Here is a 7,993-nt window from a genome sequence, read left to right as displayed (position 1 = left end):
CGCCTCCCTGTCACCTTCGGAGAACGCAACAACTACCGCACCGAGCTCATCGACTTCGACGTCGCCTACATCCGCCTGCCATATAATGCGATCCTCGGGTACCCAGCCCTGGCCAAGTTCATGGCGGTGACCCATCACGGCTACAATGTCCTCAAGATGCCAGGAAGCGGTGGAATCATCACAGTCCCGTGCGAAGAAAGAGATGCGGTGTGCTCCCTCGAGCATGCCTTCCAAGCTGCAGCAATCGACGACCCCGACAGCAAGGGCGAGCGCCCTCCTGAGACCACCCCCAAGAAGAAGAAGTAGCTGCACCGTGCAGGGCCTCAGGCAAGCGGCGCCTCGTCGGGATCGGCGCCCACACCTGGGGCGCCTCCCTCCATCGCATAGGAAAGCGCGCCCGGCGCCCCTCTCGGGCAGGGCTCGGGGGCTCTCTTCTGGAGGGCCTCAGACTTTGCCAACATCACGACGGAGGCGCTTGGGCACCACTTGGAGGCGTGCTTCACGGCGCGTTTCCCTCAGGAGGATACAGGGCAAGGAGCGCCCACCACTCAGGAGTTTATCACCAAGAACACTCAGGAATTGCGAGACGCAAGGGCCATGCGCGGCGGCCGCTGCTCACCAGGCGCAGCTCCACATCCAGGCGAGGACGCCGGGCTGCGCGTCTGCATCAACGTCCCAGGGCTCAACAGGGCCGCATCTTAGGAGCTTTTCAGTCCTTCGTGCGTGGGACGCTGCGAGGGCCCACCTCACAGCTATGTTCGCATGCCTTTTGGCCTGTCGAGCGTGGTATCTGCCTATCAGCGCAACCTGCAGCATGCCCTGGCGGCTCAGGAGGCCAGGCATCATGCCGTCCTGACGGAGATGGAGACGGTCCTCAAGGGACCACCGGGACCCCCAGAGCCTCCCGAGGCTCAAGGCCTCGATGGCTCGTGAGGAGCAACCCCTTCGCCGCATACCTTCAGCTGCCTCAACCCTCCTTCATCAACAGAATCAGGTGACATTTTCCAAGTTTATTTAGCTGGGAGCTTCCTCAGGGCTGCATCATTCCCAGGCCACGTGGGTCCGTCCCTATGGCATGTATCCCTTTTATGTCTTTAGCTTACCTCGCTGGGAGCACCCCTCGGGCTGCATCATCCCCAAGCCGCTCGGGCCTGACCCAGTGGCATGTATCTTCCCTGCATTTACTTAAGCCTGCTGCTTTCCATGCTTAATCTATCTATGACTATCACCTGTTTGGTTCTCACTTCCCACGGGGGCTACCCACGCTGCCACGGCGCTTGTGCACGGGTCCGTCCCTGCAACGTCGACAGATCCGAGCGGTCGAGATCTGGCTCGCGGCACGCCCCGCGCACGTCACCTCACCAGGCCCTCAGTACCTTCATTTCCTCACGGAGCAACCATCGGCGGACCGGCAACCATAATGGCAAACTGTGTTTCTCCTTGTGCTGGCTTGCAGGAATCTCCTGAGGATAACAGCAGGTGGCACCGCGAGCTCCCTCTTCGCCCATGCAGTCCACTTGCGTTAAAAGGGGGGCTCCTGAGCACCGCGTCTCAGGAGCTCCTACTGGCTCTCCAGCCCTCACCCCCTAGCCTTGACCATGGCATGCGACCTGGCATACCAGCGGCGGCTGAGCTCGCTCGAGGGCCGGGACCTGAGGACATAGAGCATAAAAGAGAACATGGGGAAGAGGGGAGGCTCGTATGGGCCTGACCTAGCTACGCTACGGACGCCTATGCACGAACCTGGCGCATCACAAGGAGTCAACCCCGAATCGTCAAGATAAGTCCCGCGCTCAGATCGGCTAATCGTTGGAGCCTAGGGGTCATGCTCGCCGTAGCCCTGTTGCGGCAACGCCGCCTCCCTTTCTTACCTTACCATGGCTGCTTGAGCACTAAAGGGGACCTCCTGAGCATCGCGCCTCAGGAGCTCTTACTGGACCTCGGCCCGCTCACCTCCTGGCCTTGACCACGGCACGCGACCCGGCATACCAGCGACGGCTACAGCTTGCCTGGGGACCGGGACCTGTCAGCGTAAAGCAACAAGCCATCACGAGGTTGGAAAGGGGAGACCGAGCCTAAACAGGACATGCGTTCGCAAATTGTTATAATAAGGATAATATCAACAAAAGACATTACAGACCCTTTACACGCCCCCATGGGGTACTCCTCGATTCCTCGCAGGGAACAAAAGACGAGAACTTAGGGAAATCCTATCTACACGCCCTCGCGGCCGATGTCATCATAACAGTGGGCCACGAGAGGTCGGCGCCAACCTCATCCAGATCAGCGATGGCGGCGACTGGACGCCGCAGCCTTGCTCCAGGCACGGCGGGAGCTTGGGGGCACGTAGCTATCATCGCTCGTCTCCGAAGTCTCGTAGGGCTCCGGAGAACCGCTGGACTCCCAAGAGTCGCTGCTGCTGAAGGAGCCGCAGGCGGGGCGCGCATTTTCCTAGCGCTCCCCTCCTGGGCAGCACTCCAAGCGGCGGCCCTCCTCATCGAAGACCTTGAGGGACAGTGTGGAGGCGCCATCATAATCGAAGTCGATCGTGAGGGCGCCCTCGGTGCGGCAAACCCGCGCGACCTCACCCCAGCCACGGGTCATGAAGATCTTGCCAGAGGAGACCACTTCAACCTCTACTCTGGTCGCCGGAGCGTCACAGCCGGCATGCTGCAGCCAGAGCTCGAGGGGTCCCCTCGGCGGCATCACGTCAGAGAAGAACCGCGGGAAGCGGATCCAAGTGCTCGGGGGCATCGCCGCCCACAGCACAAGCTCGCGCCAGGAGTCCGTGGCGTGGACTCTAGGGGCGGCGACGCGCGTTACCGCGGCACGGCAACCACGGCCGCGGCGCGCGTGACGATGCTCATCGCTCCTTCCTCCTGAGCCCCCGGCTTGGGCGTACAGGGGTAACGGATACCCAGGAGGAGGCCGCTCGCACCAAGGCCTCGTCACCACCTACATCGCCGTTGCGTCGCGGCGGTGGACCGGCCTCTTCTTCGGCGGGAGCAGCGCCAGCCCGTCAAGGGGAGTCTTTCCTTTCTCCACAGTAGAAAACCTTCGGATGGGCGCCATCGATGTCGGCGGTGGAGCAGAGGAGGAAGAAGCAAGCGGAATGGGAAGAAATGGCGACGGGGACTCTGCCCCCCCTCCTCATTTATAGCAGGAGAAGGCCAACCAGCGCCCCCCACGATCACAGGTAATGATGGATTTCCTTGCATGTCGCCGGGACTTGTCAAGTCGGGCAGTTGCCGAGGCAGCGTGGGGAAACAGAGACGCCCACGTCCAATCAACCGCCACACGTCGACCAAGGCCACAGGCTATTGGGGCCCGCAACGCTCCGTACTTGACCTTTGGCTTCGCCTCGAAGCCAAGCCCGAGCGCGCCTTGGGCCCGGGGGTACTGTCGGCGTTCTGGGAACGGGGGTCCCCAGACTTGCCTGCCTGCGGCCCACGGCGTGGCTTTGCTAGCAGGCCCGTACAGCCCATCTTCATCAACAAGGCATCCAAGACCCTCGCGAGGGGCCAAGCCTCGCGAGGCGGACGACGCAAGACCTCCTCAGGAGCGGCCTCGCCAGGCAGGCTCGCGAGGGGCGGAGAGATCAAGGCAAGGCAAACCTCACGAGGTTCTCGTGACGTGATCCATGACGATTGAGACCAGGCGGGCGCCAGCGCGCAGTGTCCTTGTTTCCTCTTTGGTGCAAAGGAGGCAAGCGCAGGCGCGGAGTACCGAGGCGACAAGCAAAGGTTTCCATATCAGTGCAACGAGACCAAGACCAGCAGGACGGCAAGACGGAGGTCACCATGGAGCCCAAGGCGGCGCCACCACCAGAGCCTTTTGCAGGCGAAGACTACTTTTGTTAGGATAAGCTGTACTAGCTGTCCCCTTTCAAATTGGCCGTTGTTGGCTCCCTTCCCGCTCAATATTTGGGGAGAGGTCCAGGGCCTCTATAAATAGGACTAGCCACCATAGTAGGAGGCATCGAATCCTCACCCACACAAAATCGCCAAGCACAAGAACACCTCAACCTCAGGAGGCTGTTCTTCCCCTTTGTACTATTCATCCTCAGCCCAAGAGGCAATCCACCACCACCACACTGGAGTAGGGTATTACACCACAACGGTGGCCCGAACCAGTATTAATCTTGTGTCCCCTTGTGTTGTGAGTTCGTCGAGTTAGTCCGTGAGATCTTAGCAAAACTAGGACGTGGATCGGTAGGGGGGAATCTTTGTGCGCACCCTAGTGTTCGAACCTTGAGGGTTTTGCCAGAACCCGTGATCCGACAAAAGCATCCTGACAAAGTCTTCAGACTCAATAAGGCCCTCTATGGCCTCAAGCTGGCCCCTCGGGCGTGGTATGATACTTTGAAGGAATTCCTCATGAAGAAAGGCTTCAAACCCGGTTCACTTGACCCAACTCTTTTCACTAAATCTTATGATGGTGAATTGTTTGTGTGCCAAATATATGTTGATGATATCATCTTTGGCTGTACTGACCAACGTTACACTGACGAATTTGGTTATATGATGAGGGAGGAATATGAAATGTCTATGATGGGAGAATTGAGATTCTTCTTAGGTCTTCAAATTCGTCAACAGCGCAATGGCATATTCATATCTCAGGAGAAATACCTCAAGGATGTATTGAGGAAATTCGGCATGCAAGATTGCAAAGGCGTCAAAATCCCTATGCCCACAAATGGCCATCTATGCACTGATGAAAATGGTATTAACTTCGATCAAAAGGTATACCGCTCCATGATTGGATCTTTATTGTATTTATGTGCATCTAGGCCAGATATTATGCTTAGTGTTTGCATGTGTGCCCGATTTCAAGCTACACTGAAGGAATCACACCATAAGGCTGTGAAGCATATTCTTTGATATCTAGCTCACACACCAACACTTGGATTATGGTATCCCAAGGACTTGGCTTTTGATCTCATTGGATATTCAGACTCTCACTATGCTGGTGATTCCATGGACCGCAAGTCAACATCAGGCACATGCCATTTCCTCAGGCGATCCTTGGTCTGTTGGTCCTCGAAGAAACATAACTGTGTATCACTGTCTACTGCTGAAGCTGAGTATTTGCTGCTGGTTCCTGCTGTGCTCAATTGCTATGGATGAAGCAAACCCTCAAGGACTGCGGCGTCAACGTGAAGAATGTGCCTCTCTACTGTGGCAATGAGAGTGCCATTAAGATTGCTCATAACCCAGTTCAGCACTCGAAGATAAAGCACATTCAGATTTGTCATCATTTTCTTCGTGATCATGTGTTGAAGGGCGACATCTCTATTGAGCATGTGAAGACTGAAGAACAGCTGGTCGATATCTTCACAAAGCCCTTGGAAGAAAACAGATTTAGCAAGTTGCGGTGTGAGTTAAATATCCTAAAATCTCCGAATGTCCTTTGAAAAGGAGACACATCCTAACACTTGTGCAAAATTGATGACTTAGATGTGCAACACACGAAGAAACATTTTTCTTCAATCAATGAAGACTAACGCTCTAAGTGTGAAGTAATTAACGAAGATTTTGATTTTCAGAGCCCTACGACAATTGTACGCGGTGTTTGAAATCATCATTCTTATACGGTGGGTCACGCCACCACCAAAAGTTGAAAATCTTCAATTTAAGTTTTTTTTTTTGAAATTCCTCATTTGTTCAATTTCTTCAACTTTTCAATGTCTTCGCTCTTTCCGTTGTTATTCTTCATATATATATATATAGAACAAATGTTTCCTACAAGCAGTGGTAGTTATCACCATTTGCGTTTTGTATGTTGTATGTAGTATCTATCGAAACCGAGAGTATGTATGTGTAGTATGTAGTATATAACAATGATTAGGTAGTATATATACTATTTTTTAGGTATTATGTACCATGTTTTGAGTATGCTCTTTTTTACGTATAAATATGTACGTATTTCACAAATATAACAAAAACTATGGGCTCATATGCAATTTTTTCATTTAACTTACTTTGAAATATCTTAGATATAGTATATGAACATATTTAAAATAATAAAATAATATATATAGTACTACATGATAGTATATGAGATATGTGGGGTAACTACCACCGGGTGGTAGGATGGATTTTTCCTATATATATACTGCTAATATTAGCAGAATAACTATTCTGAGAACATGTTCGCACTGCACTCTCAATGCAAGTGCACGTCATTGTTTGAACCAAGTGTGCTGCAGTACTGAGGCGAGTGAACTTCCCGTGGCAAAAAACTGCACGCAGTGTTTTTTCTGGTACTGTTTTCGCTCTAGTTTTTCAACCGTTAGTCGGAACGAGGCGTGTAATATACCATTGAAAAGCTATGGATTAGGCGCAACTTCGATATGTTGAACACTTTTCTAGATTCCTCACGGTTTAAGAGCAGTTTTGAAAATGGTGCGGCCCACAATGAGTGGCAGCGAGCGTTTTTCGCATATTTTTCTAAACCGCTCGTCGGAATGAAGCAAATGATACACCGTTGGATAGATATCGTCGAGGCGCATCTTTTTCATATATATTTCTTTCTCTAATTCATTACGGTTTAAGAGCAGTTTCAAATTTACTAAATCGCGGAATTCTGTTTTTCAAAAAAATTCAAATTTTCGGTACTGTTTTCGCTCCAGTTTTTTAACCGTTTGTCGAAATGAGACGTGTAATATATCGTTGAAAAGCTATGGACGAGGCACAACTTTCATATGTTGAAATGGTTTTGAGATTCCTTACGGTTTTAAGTTAATTTTGAAAATCGTGCGGCGAACGATGAGTGGCATTGGCCGTTTTTCGCGAATTTTTTACAAACCGCTGGTCGGAATGATTCAAATGATACTCCGTTGGAAAGATATCGATGAGGCGCAAATTTTTCATGTAGAACACTCTCTCTAATTCTTTACGGTTTAAGAAGAATTTCGAATTTACCGAAATGCGGACACTCTGTTTTTCACGACACCCAAATCGACGTGGGTACTTCATCCGACTGAAAACTGCACTGCATCGGACGAAAAACTGCACTGCATCAGACGGGTAAGAGAACTGCATGGTTTCTTTTATTCAAACGTAATTTTTTCAAGGACGAGAAAGTAGAGTGCACTTCACATCGGGTGTAAATGAACCACAACACTATCAAGAAGTGAACGGTTTCGCTTCCGTAACAATTTTTTGCACTTACGGGATGAACAACATCACACGTCCGACCGCACTGCTTCAGAATGAAAACCGCATTGCATCGGACGGGCAAGCGAGCTGCATAATTTCTTTTGCTGGACGTTATTTTTCTCATACTAGTTTTTGTTGTCTTTTTTTAACAATTTTTCATGAACGAGAGTGCACCGCAGAGACGAGGGCAAATGAACCGCGACACATGTTGGAGTGAACCTCATTGCTATCTTTTTGTTTCGTTTAAAAAAACCACACTTTCATGTTGGGCGCAAGTGAACACCATCACTCTCAAAAGTGAACCACATCCGAGAACCAAACGCACTGCACGTGTTAATGTAGTTGACTGATTTTTGAGACACACAAACAAATTGCACTCCATATATAGGTGTAATGAGCTGCTGCACAAATTGCATTTTGTTTGAAATGGACTGTATTGAAAAGTCCTTCCTAGTGGACTTTTTTAAGACCAAAGTGCAACGGAGTTGCATGATTTTTAAATGCATTTTTTGTTTCAAAAGGTGTGTACTGAAAGTCCTTCGTAGTGGACTTTTTTGTAGACCAAAGTGCACTGCATTTTTGCATGTTTTTAAATGCATTTTGTTTGAAATGGACTGTACCGAAGAGTCCTTCATAGTGGACTTTTTTTTACCAAAGTGCACCGCATTTTATTCCTGTTTTTTTACTGCACTATGGCAACAGAGATGAACTGTATGAAAAAATTTCATCATTTTTACTGCATTTTTGGCAACAAGGAAACTGCATTTTTTTCATGTTCCAAATCTGCAGACAACTCGAATCTGGACTGCGTTGTCGAGAGTAAGAAACTACAT

The sequence above is a fragment of the Aegilops tauschii genome, chromosome 5 (genome assembly GCF_002575655.3).
Source record: "Aegilops tauschii subsp. strangulata cultivar AL8/78 chromosome 5, Aet v6.0, whole genome shotgun sequence".
Classification (NCBI taxonomy): Eukaryota; Viridiplantae; Streptophyta; class Magnoliopsida; order Poales; family Poaceae; genus Aegilops; species Aegilops tauschii.
Note: the sequence above shows the minus strand (reverse complement) of the source record.